Source organism: Triturus cristatus, chromosome 7 (assembly GCF_964204655.1).
Source record: "Triturus cristatus chromosome 7, aTriCri1.1, whole genome shotgun sequence".
Classification (NCBI taxonomy): Eukaryota; Metazoa; Chordata; class Amphibia; order Caudata; family Salamandridae; genus Triturus; species Triturus cristatus.
Genome location: NC_140590.1, coordinates 904573933 through 904595897, shown reverse-complemented (window position 1 = coordinate 904595897; position 21965 = coordinate 904573933).

Sequence of the window (21965 nt, the reverse complement as noted above, 5' to 3'; positions counted from 1 at the left end):
CTCGCACCTAGAGCCATCTGAGGGATATTTCCATCCTGCGCATGCGTGCAGACAGAGTTCCACACACTCACCCCACCATCATGGAGGATGATAGTTAGTGTTCCAGTCTGTCTCCCTGGCCACCCGACACCTGCCAACGCATGCGTCTGATGTGCTTGCGTGGCTTAGGAGAGACGGTTTAAAACTTGCTAAGACCGGTGAGGCCGGTGACCTACACGGCGACGGGGGGGACCGTTTTGTGGAAAACAACTCACCTTGATGAAGTAATTGTATACTTTATGGGGTGGACAGTGACGACATTCGCCTGGTGCCTACGGGCTTGCTCAAACCGTTCATAATGGGCTTTTCCGAGGTGACGCTTTTTATACAAAATTGACCAGTCTCAATATCAGCGGATGGGCTGATGTGTTATGTATGTTTCAATCTACTTGAATCTACTATAATGTGTCTTACAGAGTTTGACTATAGGGAGTTGTTTTTACTCCCCCGCCAGTTACAGTGTTGAACTTTAATAAACTCGGTAAGATCAATCGAGTGCATGGGTGTGTTTACTTTCTCTCCCCAGCAGTGATGGCTGGATCTCTTAAACTTATCAGAGGGTACAGTGACCTGATATTGTGTTACATGGTGCAATGGCACATAGTGGGACATTTTTGGTATTTCCATTTACACTATGGGGCTAACACTAATGGTTATGTTCTATAATGTTGTGATAACGCCCACCGCTTGATAGCTGTGTTTTATGGGTTTGGGTGCACTACCCAGGATGTTTGGTATATGTGTTGTCACTATTATCATGATAGCTAACACTATGTCACCTGACATTTGTTTTTATGGGTCTTATTGCAGGTTCCCTACAGAAACCATCCCAACACATTTGTAGGGATAATTCCTTGAGAAGGGGTGCCTATTCCCTGCTCCTGGACTAAGGAGGTAGGGGTAGTACCCATGGGATCGTTTCTTCCTTGTGAAGTCCTCTAGAAAGCCGGAGTAATGATTAATTTAATCTTTTATTCAGCTGAAACATGTCGACGTATACTTGCAGAGTGGAGGGGTAGGTGATTCATTATAGTTTACCATACCTTCATCCACTGGTGAAATTCTTAACCTTTTCCTTTTTACTCTGGCAAAGGGAGTCCATAATTGAAGTTGGATTGAGGACATCCTTTGATCCAGTTTTACATCACTATTTCTGCACCTTTATTCACATTTTGATCTGGTGTTTTGTATTTTCTGTATGTGTTGTATTGTCTTCCCCGATCCCTATTGCTCCACCTCAGGCATTGGCGAGGGCGGAGGTGTGTTAGCAGCCCTATGATGAAGCATGACTCAGCTTGCTGTGTGAGAGGGCAGTTTTAGACACCTGGGTACTCTCCTCGGGACCTCAATAGATTATAATGATCCAGCTTTAAGATTCCTACTTCTTTGTTGTGTGTTTATGACATTATAGGAGGTCAAAGTGGGACTTATATTCCTCCTACCCCTGTCTTTCTGTTTGTGTGGTTAACTTAAGAATAGATTCCCTGTCAGGGTCTGAGATGATGGAGGGGATATTGAGAGCAGGGTAGGAGGAGGAGGCAGTCCTCGAGTCAGTGTTAGAGAATTGGAGGGAAAAAATGTCCTCCTCAGATAGCTGGGGCAGGAGCCTATGGGGTCTAGAGTGATGGTTAGTTAAAGGCCTGGAGCTCCACCTAAGTCGGAAGTGGACAGAGGAAAGGTTGTTAGGAGCATAGATCATATACTGAGTGTTGTAATTATCTCTTCTCTCAGCGGTGGGAGTACTCCAGAGCTTTTCCATCTTCAGGGAGAACTGCAGTAAGCTCTGCAGGATCTCTTTAACAGCCAAGAGATCCTGCTTGAGATCAGCAATCTTCTCCTCCAGGCGGGGCCTGTTAATGCCCTTTTCCACTGAACCAAAATGAGATGCTTGGACTGACCCAGCAGTGAGAGGGGTAAAAAGGAGTTAAATAGGACCCTTACCACAGTTACAGGAGCAGATAAAGTCACATATGAGACTGGAATCAGACCCCGGAGTGGGAATGGAGTCAGGCAGAAATGATTTAGGCGGGGCAGTAGGTGTAGCATGGAAGGGGCGAGAGGGTGAGTGCAGGTTACAGGTCAGCAGACTGGAGACAACAACTGGATCCCAAGCCTTAGTATTGGAAGATCCTGGGTCTCAGGGTAGAGTACCATTGCTATTCAGGTTCTTAATGTTGGAGTGGTGTCCAACAACCCAGTTGTAGGAGTGTGCAATGGGTGACTAAGGGAACGCAAGATAAGAGGGAGGGCGTGGTAAAGGAGGGGCCATGCTGGGGTCCGCAACTGGGGGGGGCGACGCTCAGGTCGGATAAACCATATTTCACGAGAGGCAAAGTAGGGTTGTCCGGGATAAGTGAGTGGTAATAAAAACATTGTCCGTGTTGGTGGATAGGTCTGTGCGGTGAGTGTTTACAGATTGAGACAGAGAATAGGGGGAGGAAGAGGCGTCTGTCACTGTGGGAGCAGATATAGTTGGTGGACAACTCTGATGGAGGGTGGTCGGGTTAGAGTTATTTAGGGTGTTCTTAATCCTCAAAAAGACATGATCAAAGCACTTGAGGTTCAGGACCGAGACTTGAATAAGGACGTTCCCATTATTGTATAAGGAGACAGTCATCTCATCCTTAAGGGCCCGGGAAGATAGCGTGGTTAAACGGAACTCGTGAGGAGTTTTGGTCAGCTGTTTGGAGGGAAGTTCAAGAGTTAGGGAATTTCTCCATTGAGCTCTTCCATTAATGTAAAAGATGAGGTCTGTCACTACACTACCCTTACTTGAAATATACGTGTCCGAAATAGATGTTTCAGGCCATCGCTTGAGGAGGTAGTGTTTGACGGTCTTCTTCACATTTTTCGACAAGTTGGGGGGGGTAGATAATCTTACAAGAATTCAATCCTGTTTTGGCTAGTAAGTCAGGGGAGTGATAAGTGTGTTGGGCCATGATGAGTGTAGCCAGCAGAAGGAGAGGTTAAGGAAATAGACCGGTTCAGAGGAACACCATAAGAGAGAGGGGGGCATTGGTAGTCCATTAAGGGGGCGCCCTTGTAAGTAGAAGAGGAGAGGTGTCCGCTCGCAGGTGCACCCTTAAAACGCAACAATGGGGGTGTGACAGTTGGTGGAGGAGAGGCATTATGGGTTTGAGGAGCACAATAAGGGATAGGGGAAGAAAAGTTAAGAGAGGTAGTTCCCATATAGGCACGTTAGGGAGTAGCGGAGGACAAGTAGTCAGATAAGCAGCGATCCTTTCAAGGGAGTAGTGGACATGTACCTAGGGCTTCAGTGAGGCATCCAAAGAGTTCCTTAACAACCTAGGCAAAGAGCTGAGCGCAAATTAGTGAGGACCTTAGAGATGTCTGTGGGCTTCCTGCTCTTATTTAGCAGTCAAAAGGTGAGTTTTGGTGGATTGATCAGACAGGAGCGGCAATCCCAGACACAAAACCCTACTCTGTCTGCGAAGGCGAGAGCTGAGGAGGACGAATCCCTGGTTAAAGGTTAAATTGGAGTAAAACAAGGCTCAAGGGCTCATTGTGGCCATATTAAGTAGGCCCAAGTGTACATAAATAAAGGGTTGTGGTAACCCATCTCGGTCGTTTAGGTAAAACAAGCTTGATGGGATCCACATGGTCATTTTGAGTGGGGCCAAAATAAATATTGTCCATGGGTAACAAATGCAGCCATTTTCGGTAGGAGTGAGAGACATAGACCAGTAAAACAGGATTAATGATTCATCATGTGAGGCCATTTTGATTAGGGCCCAGAAGTACCAAGTTCAGGGTCGGAGTCCTGGAGGACATTTTAGGTAGTGGGCAGAGAGGAGGCAAACTCAGGCAAAGTCAGTCACGAAATTGTGGGCATATTGGGAGCTGTGGTTGAAGAAACAAGTGAAACCCCCTTCAGAGGCGCAAAGCAACAGACACAGCAGCCTTCGAGAAATTGACACTACTCGGAATGAGCTGCCTGAGACCTGGAGCCTGCACGTAGCCACGTAAACTCCCCACAGCCGATCAATGGAGTAGCAGTCCAGCGACCGCCCCAAAGTTGGAGAGCAGGGTGAGGGCACTTACCCTATCATCAGTGAAGTTGAACGGGCCTGAGGAAATGTAGCCAGGCTGCCCATTGGATATCCGATGCAACGTGGGAGGACGTGGGCTGCAGTCCACCTCATCTGCATATAGATCGAGGCAGCGGGCAGGGGACTTACAAGCCTCAGAGCCAATTTGTCACGGTTGGCCATGGGCCGCAGTCCTCCTTATCAGCTGCCGGATCAAGGCATTGGGCAGGGGGTTCACAAACAGACTGGAGAGCTGATGCATCGCGGGAGGCTGAGGGCCGTGGTACTTATCAGCCACATAAAGATCGGGGCAGCTGGCAGGGGGCTCACGAACAGCAGCGCCCAGCTAGCAGTCACTGAGCCAGACTGGAGGGTCAGCCTCCACTCACAAGAGGGCCGAGCTCGAGGCCATAAGTGCCGGCTGGAGGGCCGCCTCACAGCAGCAGCTTCGGGATGATCTTCAGGATGAGTGCACACCAGGATCAGCGGGAAGCAGGGCACGCCGCCACTGCTCATTGGACGCAAGTCTGATTGCCCGTTGAGAGCAGAAGAGCCCTGCTAGCAACCCCAGGGTCAGTATAGCGGGCCATGCGGGAAGCAGGACACACCCCCACCGCTCATGGACGTGAGTCTGATCGCCGTTGAGAGCAGCAGAGCACTGCTAGCAACACCAGGGTCATGATAGCAGGCCAACCAGCATTGACAACAGGGCTGGGCTCGAGGCTGTAAGTCCCAGCTGGGGGCCGCCTCACAGCAGCGACTTTGGGATGTGCAGAAGGAGGGCACACAGGCCCCATCACCAGATTGAAGGCGTGAGTCAAGGAGGCAAGGTACACCCATCACAGGGGAATCCGTCCTGTCATGATCAACGAGGAGGCGAGGTTCAGCGGTCCCGGGAAGATCAATTGGAGTTCTATGATTCAAAGTGCATTCCATGAATGGTCTTGTGGGAGGCATGCAGCTGTCTCCTCAGCAATTGCCTGCCATCACCCTCTCCATCCCCAATGCAGACAACCTACATGCACAAAGTGGAAACTGCTCTTTAAGGACAGTACAACATTTCTGACTTACTACACTCTAGTCAGGGCAAGGGAGTTACACACTGATGCCCCCTTGGTAGCTTGGCACAAGAAGTCAGGCGTATCTCAGAAGCAATGTGTAAAGCGTTTGTGCAACACACACACACAGCAGCAACATACTAGGCACACTACAAAAGAAACTCCACACAAGGTTATATAAAAAGATAGCCTTTGTATTATCATAAACACAATAGAAACATAAGCACACATTTACACTATGCCAACTGGCACAGGCAATATTCACAGGAGATGAGATTCAGGACCAGGCCAATCAGGCCATGGACAGAACCATCAAAATGCAGGTAAGTAAATATAAACCACAACCAGGTTGACCTCAGCATTATCACATTAGTATTAGACACCCTCCTAAGCATAAAACGAGATTAAGCATTAGGCCTCACCAGCATAAACACATTATGCAATAACCTCACGAGCATCAACATCATTAGAGGCATAAAAACAGGGTGCATAAATCACATCACAGAAATCACATTAGGCATCTCATTACATTAAGTATCACATCCGGGGGTACCAACCTGTGCATAAATCATTAGCAACAGTGCCCCACCGTACCCACTCTCAGCGGCCACACCTAAGGGAAAAGCATTAGGCATAAATCATGATGTAAGGGGCATCACATGAGGGCTCTGCACCCTATCAACATTAGACATTAGACATGACCCCCAGGCCAACTGGCCTTACTCTGGGCTCCAATGACCTATGTCCCAAATGTCAGGGCTTCTGGTGGACCTTCCAAATGGCACCTTTTTCCACTTCTGCAGCCCACACAAAGTGTGCACCGCACTGGGGCGTGGGGGCTTCTCACCCCCTTCTTCTCACCAAAGAAATGCCCCCCAAATGTTGCCGCTGCCCGCTCTCTCTCACAGTGCAGCTGGGATCTGGACTGGCACTAACTGTGCCTCCTTAGCTCCCTTCTCTGGAGCTCCAATGCGGAGCTCAGACTCAGTCCCAAAAGAAATCAGCGTGGGTACCACTGTGCCTGGGGGAGCCACACTCGGGGGACTCTCAGAAATAAATGCCCCCAACGTTGGAGCGGCTCGCTCTCCTGCGGGGCCGCTCGGTAAATGGGCACTGACAGTGTGCCAGGCAATGCCCTCACTTGACCAGCACTCTCAGGCTGGAACCCGGGGCTCTCCTCAGCACACGGGAGCCCCGGCCACGTCTCTACTGCAGGGGGGAAGACACCGGCAATGTGCCTTTACACTCCCCCACTGGACTCCCAACTGTGCCCCACTCACCGGGATTCTCATGCGCAGGTCCCAGGCACTGACAATGTGCCTCGGCGGACCTGCGCTGACCAGGACCTCTCCGCCTCTCTTTTTGGGTGAAGGTGGGCAGGCACACGTCGCAGGCACGCCCCAATCACGGGACCTCTTGTGGTCGGCTCTGGTCTTCCTGCCTTCACAGGTGCAGGAGGAGACTCCGTGGGCTGTCTGGGCAGGAGACGGGGCTCTCACAGCTCACGAGAGCCCCACGCAGACTTGCCCGCTTCTTCCATCGGCAGCCGTCAACCTCCTGCTCGCGGCTGGGGACACCCAAGCACAGCGCAGCCAGGCAGGCCAGCATGCAGGGACCCCCACGAAGCTGCAGCTGGGTCCCACGGTGGTTCCACCTGGCAGAGTGTCTCCCCCAGCCCAAGTAAGCACATATTAAGAAGAATTTCCTGGGGTCACAGTCCGTACATTTATACAACACAATCCTTTGTCTGTAGTGAAGGACATGGGGGAACCAGATACAACTGGTCAGGGGGGATTTGGAGCACTTTGTTTTCCAAGCTCCTCTTCCCCTTTGTCAGGTGGGGGCTAGGTGATCAGACGCACCACAGGGAGTGGAGCCAGCATTGTACAGGCCAGGCACTGACCTATTCAGGGACCATAGCACAAAGAAATGCCAACTTCTAAAAGTGGCATTTCTAAAATAGTTATAATAAATCTGCGCACACCACTACGTAGCATTTATTATCACTATTCCAAACATACCAAACTTGACCACGCTGCGCCTCTCATATCAGGGATTACAACTGAAACACTTAACAGGGAATCCCCAATGCATTCCTATGGGAGGGCAGCCCCATAGTAGTGAGAAACCAAAATGGCTGTTTGTCACTACCAGGACATGTCACACACTTAAGGTACATGTCCTATCTTTTACCTACAATGCACCCTGCCCGTACGGCTAGCTAGTGCCTACCTTAGGGGTGACTGACATGCAGTAAAAAGGGGGTCACGGACATGGCACACACTTTAGGTGCCATGTCACAGCGGCAGTGACATTGCGCGCACAGGCCCTGCAATAGCCGAGGCCTGAGATAAGTTTGAAAGGCTACTTTGGTGAGTGGCACAATCAGCGCTGCAAGCCCACCAGTAGCATTTAATTTACCAGCCCTGGGTATCTGAGATACCATTTTACAAGGGACTGACAGGTAAATTAAATAGGCCAAACAGGTGTAGACCAATCTTACCATAATTAACACAGAGAGCCCACACACTGTACACTGGACAGCAGTGCTAAAGTGCTCAGAGTACTAAAACCACCAACACCATGTCAGATAAAAGGCTAGGAGAAAGGCAAAAAGTATAGGGATGACCCTGCAAAAAGGGCCAAGTCCAACACTTGTAAATCAAGGGAAGCATCAAAATCTGTGAGTGTTGCATGGGAACACCCACTGCAACGCCCATGGAATGCCTCCCGAGTACAGAGTAAGGCAACACAGCGATTTGTGATGCCTTGCCATACTCCATATCTATGAGACCATTCAAAGCCATGCAGAGTGGGAGAGGTGCAGCGCCATTGGTGGCAGCTCAGCCCAGTCCAGCACCATGTGATTCTGGGCAGTAGCACGCTTAATCTTCCTGACGGACCTCAGTGCTTTGAGATCCTTAGGAGTGATTAGTTTGCACTTTACAAATACAGGGGCAGATTTACAAGAAACTGACACATCTGTTTAGATGAGTCAGTTTCCGTGTGCCTGCGTGAAAAACCCTTATGCCACCATAGATGCGCCGTATTTACAGTACGGCACACTATGGCGCAAGGATTGACAGATGCTGTTGGCAGAAAAGACATCCATTGCTGGAGTCATGTCGCAAGGGCTATGCAACTCCAGCAATGCTTGTTGTGGCCTATTCCCAATACACTGCGTCACTACTTTTGCCTACTTCAAGCAGGTGTAAGGTTTTGACGCAGTGGTGTCCCAAAAGTCACACAGTGAAATCTTGTTGATTTCACTGTGTCACTTTTACGAGGCTTTCCTGCATGGGAATGCCTACCCTGCATACATTATACCTGATGTAGGTATGTCACACAGAGCTTTACAACGTTAAGCTTCTCCCTAAATGCATCACATTGTAAATTTGCCGCATTATTTACTCTGGCGTTGCGTCACAAAAGTGATGCAATGGCAGCACAAAAGTTTCGCAAGGGGCTTGAAAATCTGCCCCACAAGGTTTAGAGTGGTTTTGCGTGGCCTCATAGATATGATTCCAAGGTTTGCCCCACTGGAGTGCCACAAAAAGTGACGCTATGGTTGCGCAAGGGGGTAATAAATATGTGCTCTAGTGTCTCCACAACAGAATTGTTGAGTATGGAAATTTTGAACCAGATAATTCCAGTTCCTGAAACATTTGTAATTGGGGTTTACTTTATATCACATGTCCAGGTGAAATAACACAACTCGTAATGAAGGCCTAATGTATCCAAATCTGACAAAAACTCATTCTCAAGTTGAAATTGATTCTTTAGTTAAAACTAATTATATGAGGGAGTGTTTGGAGAAGAAGATATTGCCTGAAGGAACCGCCATGTCCCCTTATGGCACACTTTTGTTTCAATTTCACTTTGCTCTTTTCACAAAGCACAATATAAATGCACACGCCACCAACTGAGCTGACACTCTTCCTACTAACATTTTGATTTCAACATATTGTTATGCAAATGAGAGCAATCCACTTACACCAAGAGGCACCCAGACTTCCTGTATGCAATTCAGCACGTCGAAGCGTTTAAACTATCAGTGACAAATTAATTGGAAAGTTAATTAACCAAGTACAGTTTGCAATCAAAGGGACACATTTTGCTCTGTCTGAAAGCATTGCTAGAGCATAAATCCTGGGTGGCTTCCACGAAGCTCGTGAGCCAGAATAGACAAAGCAAATACACACTGTGCGGTACATGTGCTTAAAAAGGCGGACTTCAAATAGTAATTAGTGTTTAACTCGCATCGTGTATCTCTGATAATTGGAAAATGTGTGTTTTTTCGCGTGAACCAAAAATCAGGTACGCGCAATACTTTCTACCCATACTCATTTACCCCTGCTTCATAACATTATACGCTACATGAGGCATCAGCGGCAAAACTACACCCAAAAAAACGGGGGAGGGGAGTTTACAAGCAAAACACTGGAGGAAGCACTAACACTACAAACAATGGGATGGAGCTATCCTAGAGCCAATACAAGAAAACAGTGATACATTGTGCATTGTGCATTTTAAATGTATTGGTCAAACCTGATAGGATTAAAACAAACATGGGTTAGTGGATTTGACAATGTTTATATGCTATTGACAGATGAGTTGGCAAGTTAAAAGCAGCTTTTACAGATTTCAATGCAAAGCACATTAAAGTCAGTGTTTTCAAAGTTGTTTCAAGACAACAGCCCTTCTTGCAAGTGATCCAAAAATTCCACCCGTGAAATGACAATGAGCTCCTGATATAATTTCAATTCCATCTTCAGAAAGGCGCTGCTGACTGACTGTTGACGAAAGATATGGTTTCAGTCTGCTCACCGGGATGTTGCATCATCTCTGCTTGTTTTAAGTTGCAAACATGTACAGGTCTCAGAATAGTGAGCCTAGTGGTTTGATACACCAGATTTTTATTATGACTGACTGGCAAGTCATGGGGTTAATTAACAGCCACGCTGATGGTCAACCCACCATATTGAGGGTAGGGTACCGCCACTCATATTCCCTGCACGAGGAGCAGTAGCTACAGACAGAAACAAGCATTGGCATAGCCAATAGGTCTCGCCTTTGGGACCTTATAAGTGTTTAGTTATCCAGCACAATATCCTTGGTGCAACAACATCAACTGTTGCATAGCTAAACACTTTTAAGGTCCCAAAGGCGAGACCTATTGGCTATGCCATTGCTTGTTTTAAGTAGCTGTGGGGAGAACCGAGCGCAGCGCAAGCAGCCCCGCCCCCAGTCAAGCACTAGAGCGGGAAAATCAAGGTGGCGCAGGAGGGCTACACTGCCGCCATTAGCAAATAATACATAACAATGCTAAACAGTTGCAAGAGAAAAAAACACAATTTCACAGTCCGGATGTGAAATAAACTGCTGAGCAGACAGCTAAAAATTAAGGCTAATAAACACACCCCGAGCCCTGCTGCAGTTTTCGTGAATTGCTCCCTGGCGATCATTGGGAGGGATGCAGAATTTCTAGAGGGCTTACAGTTAGTTACTGGATAATCTGGTAGAGGATTTAGGGTGCCTGGCTTGGTTACAGGTAATCACTTAGAATTACTAAGGGGAAGTGGATAGCTTCCCAGTAATCACTTGGAAGGATGGAAGTTGGCTGCTTTCTTCCTGTAAATCACTGGGGAAAATGTACGATGCCTGGTTTGCTTATCAGGTATAAATCAGGATGGTCACAGAGTGTCTGGCTATCTTACTGGTAATCACTGGAAAGGGTGGAGGGTAATTGCTTGCTTGCCGGAAATCAGTGGTACAGATGCAGGGTGTCTAGTCTGCTTCCCAATAGTCACTGGGGAAAGACACAAAATCCCAGTCTTGTTTCTCGTGATCACTGGGAAGAGACACAGGGGGTCTAGCTTGCCAGTAAAATACCTGGAATGGTTACCAGTCATCAGTGGGAAGGACAATGTGTGCCTGGATTGCTTGCCGGTAATTAGTGGAAAGGATGCAGGGTAATTAGGTTGCTTAACAGTAATCACAAGTAAGGAAGCAGGGCACCAGATTTCTTATGGGAAATTTCTGGGGCAGATGCCTGGATTGCTTACTAGTTATCACTGGGAAGGAACCAGTTTGCTTGCCATGCTAACTGCTATTCACTGGGAAGGACGCAGTTTGCCTGGCGTGCTTACTGTGAAAGACAGAGTTTTTTTGGTATGTTTACCAGTAATCACTGGGAAGGACGCAGTTTGGTGGTATGCTTACCGGTAATCACCAGGGAGGACCCAGGGTGCTTGGCACATTTACTGGTAATCACCGGGGATGGCGCAGGATGCCTGGCATGCTTACCGGTAATCAATGGGAAGGACGCAGTTTGGTGGTATGCTTACTGGTAATCACCAGGGAGGACCCAGGGTGCTTGGCACATTTACTGGTAATCACCGGGGATGGCGCAGGATGCCTGGCATGCTTACCGGTAATCAATGGGAAGGATGCAGTTTGCGTGGCATGCTAACTGGTAATCACCGGGGAGGTCGCAGGGTGCTTCGCACATTTACTGGCAATCTCTGGGGAGGTCGCAGGGTGCTTCGCACGTTTACTGGTATTCTCTGGGGAGGATGCAGGGTGCCTGGCATGCTTAGTGGTAATCACCGGGGAGGACGCAGGGTGCTTGGCATGCTTACCGGTAATCAATGGGAAGGATGCAGTTTGCCTGGCATACTAACTGGTAGTCACTGGGGAGGATGCAGAGTACTTGGCATGTTTATCAGTACTGGAAGGTGTAAAGGAAAAGCAGACACTCGAGATAGCACATTTAATGTGAAATAGCCAGTGACTTTCGAAAATAAACTGAGCTCAAATCATAATTTGAACAAATCAGAGTTTCGCCACCCGGTCAGCTGGAGAATGTAATGCTAAAATCCATATGTTTCAGCACTACATTTATACATCTTCTCTCAATGCAAATGAATGGAGGATGCATGCTATAGTTAGACCCTGATGAAAAGGCGCCGGGCTTTTCTGTGGGAAGAAACCAAGACGACCCTAGTGGTGCTGTTCCTGTGTGCCGGGGTAAAATGGCTGACGTCACTAGTTTGTGCAGTTCTCACCTTGTTCCAATGAGGCCCTTCTCATAATAGAACAGCGAGACTTAAACGTTGAATGTACAACACGGAAGAACAAAATGGCAGTGAATTTCAAATATGTGCAAATGTGCAGCGATGTTAAGCCTTCATTGTGTTTTTAGCAAGGATAAAAACGAAATGGCTTTTGTTCACACAAACGGAGTGATTTATGAAATGTTCCATCCTCTCTAGGAAGGGAGTGCTTTGCTTACTAGAAATCACAAGGAGGACGCAGGGTACCGGGCTAGCTTGCATCCTACAGACCACTGTCTGATCTAATCCTCTCATCATGATGTAGCATCATTTACCTCACAGATCGAAACAAGCATTGACAAAGGTAATACCTCTTATTTGTTTAATACACTGAAGGCCAAAAAAAATGGATCTGGCTCAGTGTTAGGGGGAGTCTTTGATTCGAGGTGGGCAACTTCTAATATTGCTCCCGTCTGACGTAGAAATAAAATATTATGACGAAACAACCTCTCTTAGGCTATAAAACTATGGAAGAGGGGGCAATCACCTCTTTGTAAAATAGACTGTATTAGGAGAGTTAAGTTACACTATTCAAGAGCTGGTAAAAGAAAGGAGTAAGAAGATGACGTTTGTGGTATATGAGATATAAACAGCAATGTTATAAGATATGATGTCATTACATTGTTGGTATTGTACGAGAAAATAACAACAAAAAGATTTAAACAAAAATAGACATAAACAGCAAAATATTGCCCAGAAAATACTTTTGATCGTGTGCCGGTATATTCAGTGTATCTGTAAGAAAGGCTGCGTGTGTCACTTTTGTTACAGGTTATATTGTGTCAAACTTGGCCCACAGATACGAGAAACAAGCACTGGCAAAGCCTATACATCTGGTCTATTTCAGGTGAATGTGTGGAAAGTTCTGTTATCTTGTATTTAATATATATAAAGGGAAAGTGTGAACCACGAGCTTATGTTTTTGAATGCATGCGTTGCGTGCCAACTAGAAACATTGCTTAGTCTGTATTGAAGTCTTGTGCAGGTTGGCCAGGGCCATCAAGATGATGTGATTTTGCTGACTGGTTTTCTGCAAAATTATAGATTTGACGCAGCTGGCACATAACCCATCATCTGCTACATAGTCTGGAGATTTCAGCAATAAAACATTTTGTTTCTTTCTCAAACAGATCAAAAGTCACTAAAATCGTGGCAACACTTTTGTCGCTCGATGGCAGCCCTCGCAGAGGGTGGCTGGTCACCTTTCTGTTGCTTATTTCTGTATTGGATGTCAAAGTGCTACTAATAGTATGACTCCTTTGCCCAGAAAGTGTTTACATTTGTAACAAGCATTGGCCGCGCGGCCGTAAAAGTAACAGCCGCGCTGCCGTGAAAGCGAAAGTAATCGCGATCACAGCGAAAGTGATCGCGATCGTGAGGACGGGACGCGCTGTGTGTCAAGCACGCAAGTGGTGCGCGTGCAGCAGTTATTGGCGGCTGCGCGCGTGCACGCTCGCATGAACGCAAGCGCTAGGCCAGCGAGGTCTAGTAGGTAGCACTTTGGAAACCTGTTTACTAAATGTCGAGCAACAGCGCATGCGCTGTTCTAGGCTCGACCTAAAAATGTAGAAAGGCCCTCACACACAGGGAGAAGGTTCCTTGTGTGCCAATCCACCTGTGTTTTGTACTGAGAAAACAAACTCCTTCTTTGAGAGTTTATTTTCTCAACGGAAAGAAGTTTGCTAAAGGGCTGCTTTAAAAAATAGTGCCCACCAGAACGTGTGAAAGGGTCAGTGTTAAAAGTGTTCAGAGGTTTGGTATAAAGTCAGCATGGGGGAGGGCATGTGGAGTGTGAAGGACAGTGGGGTAGAACACTGGCCATCCAGGGGCGTACGTAATGGTCCCTCATGCCTTGTCTAAGGTTTGAGTTTAAGGAAGGGGTCCACACCACCATACAGCCTTTTCCCCCAGTGATTTTACTTGCTGAATTTAAAGTGCAGTAACATTAGATGTGGTGTTCCTGCAGAGACTGCAGGAACACTGGGCCTCTTTTCATTGTGCAGAATAGAACTGCACATTGGAATTCCACTCTGCACAGTTCCTAGTTGGGGCCCTTGCTCTTTATGGGCACCGTGCAAGTTGGCTGACACCATAAGGTATGAGACCCTTGAAAAAACAAACAACGCTTCCCCCACTTGTAAATGTCTTTGGATGACCTCAGTAGTGAAAGTGGGTGGGATCTTTTAGGAACAGCATTCTCAATCTTTTTTTTCATAATTTGACAATAATAGTCCCCATGCCTTGTGTTAAAACCAACTGCCTCAGAACAAATAATGGCAACCGTCAAGTGCCTCAAACTGGAAGGGGAAGGCAGGGACTATCTTGTTCTGCGAAACCAATGGAGACAAGTAAGAAAGGAGAAACAAGCCTTCTTGGCAGGTGTCATGCTGCCTGAAAGAAATATATGTGTGTGCAGTAGAATAATAGGTAAATATAAAGGCTGATTGGGAGACAGTATATGGCTTTAATTTATGGTGTCATTGAAGGATTCTTAGTGACGGATTTATTCTTTTTGAGAGAAAATGTGTGTTTCAGCTGAGTTCTGTAGGGTGCTCTTCTTATGGAAACGTATTAAATTGTGTATTAATAAATAATATATAATATTAATGCACTTGTTTTATGTTTAACACTTAAGGACTGATTTACTAACTTTTCCCTCAATGCAGAATAGTTGCGCAAAAGAGAGAGCAGAATGATGGGGCATATTATCAAGCACAGCGTTAAAATTATCGCTGCTTTAGCGGCAGAAAACAGATAATGGATTGATATGCCGCAGAGAATTCCCATAGAAGCCCATGTTGACACTAGAACATGGGCTTGTATGAGAATTCTCAAGGGCATATTATCAAGCCCATCATCGCTGCTTTAGCGGCAGTTTCCTGCCACTAAAGCGGCGATAATTTTAACGCCGTGTCTTGATAATATGCCCCCATGTCTCTATTCCTCAGTGCACCAACCAGAATTCCGTTTAGTGACTTGTCAAACACACACAGACATCTGTAGTGATACCATTAATCAACTGAGCTTTCATAACATAAATTTGCATTTCCCATAGATTACTTTAACAAAGTGCACATACTTTTTTATGCACTTCAACCTGCAAAGAAACTGCAAAATACTTTGTATGAGGCTGTCACTGAGTTTTCATCTGCAGTGCAGTGCAGCACACATCAGCTTAAGAACTGTGGCCCAGATATACAAAATTTACACACAGTGTAGCACAGTACCCAAAAGGATGTGCTGCATTGCGGGAGAGTTAGAAAGAAGGAGTGCGCTATATCTACAGAGATATGGCAGTCTCCTCCCCTCTCCCTATCACTAGCGCACATTAGGTTGCAGAGCACCACGCGCATACCTTTAATTCATAGTAATAGGGTGTGTGCGTGAGTCTAACATAGGTTTTGTGCTGAAAGGGCACTCTTCCAGTAGAGAATGCTATGCATAGATTACCTTTAAAATGTTTACCACGTTGGATGTGTGCTGTACAGTACAGCACAAGTGCAAAGTGGGAAGCGTTAGGAGAAGTAAAGCATTTCTCCTTGTTAACGCCTGCTGCAAAGTGGCTTTGGGGCATATCAACAACAACCGGCGATAATTATCTCTAAGCGCACTTAGCGCTAGGATAATTATCGCCGGCTAGCGTGAATTTTTATCGCTGAGATAGCGTGCTATTAGCAACGCTTATCTCAATAGCGATAAAAATCCTCACGCTAACAGGCTAACGTGAGATTATCGCTGGAAACCCAGCGATAATCTCACGTTACCTTGTTGATAGGGACAGGCAAACTTAGCCATGATATCCTCCTTCCATAGGATATCATGGCTAAGTCAGAAAAACACCAGACGTAAAAAAGCAGCGTTAACCGCGGTTAGCGCTGCTTTTTTTGTCTCTAACAGGGTTAGCGACATTCTTGATAATAGGAGAAATGTCGCTTAGCGACATTTCTCCTATTATTTTACTCTGGAACGCCCCCTTTGCATCTCATTAGAGATGCAAGGGGAAGCGTAGAGTAAAAGGGTGCTAACATGCAAATTTTCATGTTAGCACCCTGTTGTTGATAGGGCGCTAGTTTTATCTCTCCTTTTTTTGGCTTTTAAAGCCAAAAAAGCAGAGATAAAGCCCTTGTTGATATGCCCCTTTATCTTTTGGAGCAAAAGCCTGTGTACTAAAGTTAGTAGTTTTGCATCAAGTAGCATGGGTGGTTGCATAGGAATGCTCATATACCACCCATATAATACCCCCTTGATGCTAAGTAATACAAATTTGTACATTGCACTGATATGCGTTATTTTTAGGCAACTTTTCTCTGCAAAACAATTTTTGCACTGGAAAGTTAATAACAAAAGAAAATGGCGATGGCTTGCGCCACTTTTTGGGTTGCAAACACAGTGCAAAACGTTTGTAAATGTGGGCCCCGTGTGTCCTGGAAGCTGCAGCAGCCAAGGCTAAGACCCATGAATGGGGTAAAATAAGCAGTTTTAGACCAATGGACATTGGCACCCCTGGGTGACATCATACGTTGCTACAGCAACAACACAGTGATGTGCTCAAGAGAGCGATTTCAAAGCGTCACATACATTACTCCTAATGTAATCTGCAAGTTTTTACTCTCTTTGAGTGATGCTAATCAGTGACGTGAATACTGCGAAGGATAGCATTAATTACTTTAGATTTTCAGAAAATATAAAAGTGTATACTGTATAGCAGCACAATGCTGCACTTTTTCACCACTGCAGTGGCTTAATAGTGTACTTTCAACACTGAGCTCTAAGCGAGTAGTAACATCGAGATAAAGGTTGTTGACTGGTTCAGGATGTGCTGAAATGGCGAATGAATATTAAAGCAGACATCCTGAGTCCATTGAGAAAGAGAATCATGTATTATTCATTGTTTACACTAGTGCATACTTAGAGCTGAGTCCCATGAGTTTACATTTATAGAGATGATTTTATCAATAATGACTTAAAGCAAATATTTTAATCTATTTGTGGGTTGGATATTGTCGTTCAGCCACATTGGTACTTTTGTGGGTTTTTTTAGACGCAAGTTCAATCTCGTCTGAGAAAAACCGAACCTCACAAGTTGACTTTCACTTTTATACATGTCGTTTTCCCACTTGTTACTCGATGTTATATGTGTAACATTGTAATTCTACGTTGATGGACATATTCTGACAAGAAACCTGGCCACTGACCCATCACTGTGTCAGTGGATGACGCCCGCTCAGAAATATCTAAAACACCGGACACAAAGATTCACAGTTTTCACTTTATTAGCATCAACAAGAACCTCTCCCCACAACTGGACTCCAATTATAGGCCACCTTAGGTCATGGGCCATACCACTGCATGCTGGCCCATAGACAGGGATAATCCCAAACTCTCCCACAGCCCAAACCTACTAGAATCCATACTTTACAATCCTCCTAAAAATACCCCCCCCCCAAAAAAAAAACTGACACCCTTTCAAACTAGTTCCAGACCTCAGGACTGGCTGTACTTTACAGATTCATTAGACCATAAAGTCTTGTTACTTGATGGATACCTTTGGATAGGCCCGAAGATGATATTGAGGAAGCTGTCTGCCATTAAATAGTCACTTGGCCTGGGCATGAAATTTCGCTCAGGGAGTTTGCGGAATGTTTCCCACTCCGCACTCCGCATAGTGCGCAGAGTTCTGAAAAACGAGCTGAGTTTTTTCCTTGCTTGCGCTTGCCAATGTTAAGTTGGTAAGCACAAGTGAGGAAAATCGTACTCTAGACAACCTCTCAGCGAAATATCCTAACTATTGTGGTTGCGGATGGGCACAAAAGCTCACATAGGGAAACATTCTGTTTGCGTTCAGGAAGCTGCCGCTTGAGTAGAGCATATGCTCCAGCAGTAGAAAGAAGCTGCGCCCTATTGCCATGCACATGGTGCCATTTGCACTGATTTTCCAGTGTGGGGCAAACATCCGACACTGAAAATCAGCGCAAACTGCTCCACCTAATGCACTCTGCCGCTTGTGGAACTCCACATAGCGTGGCAGAGTTTTTTGGTCACTTTCGCAAGCTCTACCCAGGCGTAATACTGACAACAGCTGATCAATCTCACTTTCAAGTCTTCTTTCAGCCAGTGCCGGTATCTGCTCACCTAAAACAACCACCTTAGATAGGGCCATCACATCGATGGCTACCAGGAGTCGGGAACCCAAGCTGCACTACCAGGCCCAGGTTCTCTGCTGATGCTGTAGAGCTCTCAGACACATATGGAGAAGGGTTATCCTACAAACTTCTTAAATATAGAAACATTCTGGGTAACTCTCTCACGGCCTCGACAGGCCTTGACCATGGTGGCATGGACCTAGACAAATTTCCAAGGCTCTGGCCTTAAAAGAAGTCCAAACTTACTCCCTGCTTTGTGATACCAGACCTTTACCCAGTCTCCAACTCTCAGGTAGACAGTTTTGGCTCACCAGTCTCGGCTCATTGCATCATTTTGCTGCTTCCGCTGGTAAGGCACAGATTCCTCATCCATGGGCTCTGGAGACCACATAGGATGATAGAAGGCTATGGGGCATATTTTCAATATTTTGGCATAGGACAGCGCCACAAGCCTTCTAGCTGTGCTGCCCTATGGCATAAGAAAAGGGCAGGAATGTGCTGTATCTACAAGACATGGAACATACCTGTCATCTCAGCCAGTGCCGGCACACAAAATGCAGCCGAGCACTCACGAAGGCACCCTTGCACCATGGTGCAAGGGTGTCTCTGTTGTTGGCGATATTGTTTTTGTGGACAAAGGGACACCTTCATGCACAAAAACAATCAAAGGAGGTACTTTTCTTGTTCTATGTGTGCTGCAGAATGCAGCACACCGGGAAAGAGAAAGTAATGAGGAGAAATGTAAACATTACTCCTCGTTATGCGTGCTTTGGATAGGCATTAATTTTGGCGCTGCCCCAGATTTAGGCTATGTCAAAAACCATGGGTGTTGCTTGGGAATTCTCATAGCAAAACCCATGGAACCCCCTTCCATGCAGAGTAAGGCATTGCCTTACTCCACATATGCAAGGCCATGAAAAGCCACGCAGGGTGGCTTTGCATGGACTTGTAAATATGAACCACCACACTGCACCTCTGGAGAATCACAAAAGTCACGCTCCGGCGGCGTAAAAGTGATGTAGGGGCATTGTAGACATGCCCCATGTCTTCTACTGGTACCCCCATGCACAAATGACTTGGAGTCTGTCCAGTGGAAGCATATAGAGGCTACAGATACTCCCTCAGGAAAGAGTGCAATGCCGATTCCAGACGATAATGTTAAGTACGAGCAATTCGAATTACCTTTGAAATAGTCCTCAGGAAATTTTCAATTTCCCATTTGCTTGGGGCCAGTGGATTGTGACCCTCAAATGTCTGACTACTAGGAAGCACAGGTTCTCTGCGGTTTCATGACCCTGAAATGGTGAATCATTGTCGAGACACAGCTCTTGCACTAGGCCATGAATTGCTAGGATCTTTTCCAGCTCAGATTTCTCTTTGTTGGCGGCGCTGCTAGCTACCAGTTCAAATTTAGGATGCTTTGAGAAATCATCTATGACTACTAGCATATATCACCAATCTGAAAGACTTCTACAATATGTATTGGCCCTCATCCATTGTCATTGGGGTCTGTCGTGCGTGACCACAGAAGCAGATGGATTGGCTGCTTCCACCGATTGGCAGATCATACTTTCTACCTCTTCATCTAGCAGAGGAAACCACACCTTGTTGTGCAAAAGACATTTGCTTCACCTCATCCCCTGGGGATTGCATTGGGCCAGTTGGATGACTTGAATTCTTAAACTCTGTAGAATGGCCAACCAGTGCCTAACTGGAAACACTCATCTTGTGCAGGGGCACTTATGGTGTCCTCCAGAGTTACTAGAAGAGGTCTGTACCTTTCAATGACTATCCTTACATTTTTCTAAGTCTAATGTTCCTCACTAAATCCCTGAGAGTTGTGGCTCGAGATGGCAGAAACAGATAATTGGTTAGAGTTTGAGCTATCAGTTTGCACACTATGTCAAAGGTGTATTCTTTCAGCTGTAATGTTCATTTGACAATGTGAGGGGGGGTTTGAGGCTGACCATTTAAACAGTTGAATCAAAGGTTTGTTATGAGCGGGCACTATGAAAGGATGGCCATACATATCGAGATGAAAATGTCGGCATCCCCAGTCCACATGAATAGCCTACCTTTCAATCTACAAATAGTCCTGCACCATCAGGATGAAGGCCCTGCTTGCATATGCTACCAGAACTCTCTACCCCCACTTTTGTAGCTGAGACAGTACTGCACCTAACCCAGCTGGTAAACTCACACTTGGCCCTGAGAAGAGTTAGACCACTGCCTTGGGGTCTCTGCAGAACATATCTCAACCTTGTATAATGTACCACCAGCATGAATGCATGTATCAACACTGACAGACCTTCTGTGAGTATGTTCTGAAAAACCTCGCCTGGACTGACTACCCTAAAGTTCAACCACTTATAGGGGCATAGTCTCACAACTGTTGAAAAAGTAGTGATGTTTCTCTTTTCAGGGATCAAAAAACCTTGTGTGTAGCCAGAAACCATAAGTCTTTCTACATTCTGGGAGAGATGGAATGCCACATGCTGATGTTTAGATGCTATTAGTTGGATTCTGGGGTCATTTGAAGTCAAACTTGTTTCACTTGAAGACATCTGATACCCCAGAACAGACTATGGAACTTCTCAAGGAGCCTTTCAAGTTCTGTGGTGTGGATCTGAAAGGCAAAAGGAACAGTTTTGTAGTTATTTGCCCATCTGGCAGCTCATCAGCATCCATTGGTCACCTTGCATCATGCATATTTTTGCCTGGGTTGTCAGGTCAGAGTATTGGATGTTTTTTTTGGACAATCCTGCAGAGAGTGCTGCAGAGGGTTTGGGTGTCCATAGACACATATTTTCACCTTGGCGGGCTGCAAGCGTGTCTGTTTCACCAAAATATCAAACAGCTGTTGAGTCATCACGTTAATCAAGCCCCCAGTATGAAAAATCTCCATTACTGTGTTTCTTTTCGATTAAAACTTGGCACTTTGGAGCTGACCAAGACTTGGGCAGGTCTGCTCCAAAATGTTCATGTCTTGCCTCTAGTTAGCCCTGAGCCCAAGGAGAAAGTTTAGTCTGGAGGCGGCCGACCCCGACAAACCACTGCCCCAAGAGAAGTTGGAATGTTAATTAGAAGACCCCGAGCGCCAGACGCCGGAGAGTTGAAGGCATGTTGTGCCACTGACCTTTAAACCACTAGCTTATAAGGAGGGCTGCTTTTATTTCAGGTCAAATACTTATTTTTTACAAGCTGCCGAGCTGTCAATACCATTAAATTTGGTATCAAGGTGGAACATTTTTCAAGGCCACACACAGACTCTATATATAGTCCTGAAGAAGACCCCCCTCAGACGATCACACAATCGTGTTAATGTCCAGGGGTCGAAACGTTGACACATAATTATCAAGTGTTAATGTTCACCCAGAACAATCAGGAATAACTAGACCATTGCTAGTTGTGTTGAAACATATTTTCACTTACCTCACACTGTGTTTAAATGTGTCTTGAATATATGTTCAATTGTGATGTATATATTGTGCTGTGATTTGCAAATTCTTTGTTTTCACTTCATGTCACCAATTTGTTGATAAGTGTAATTGTATATCATAT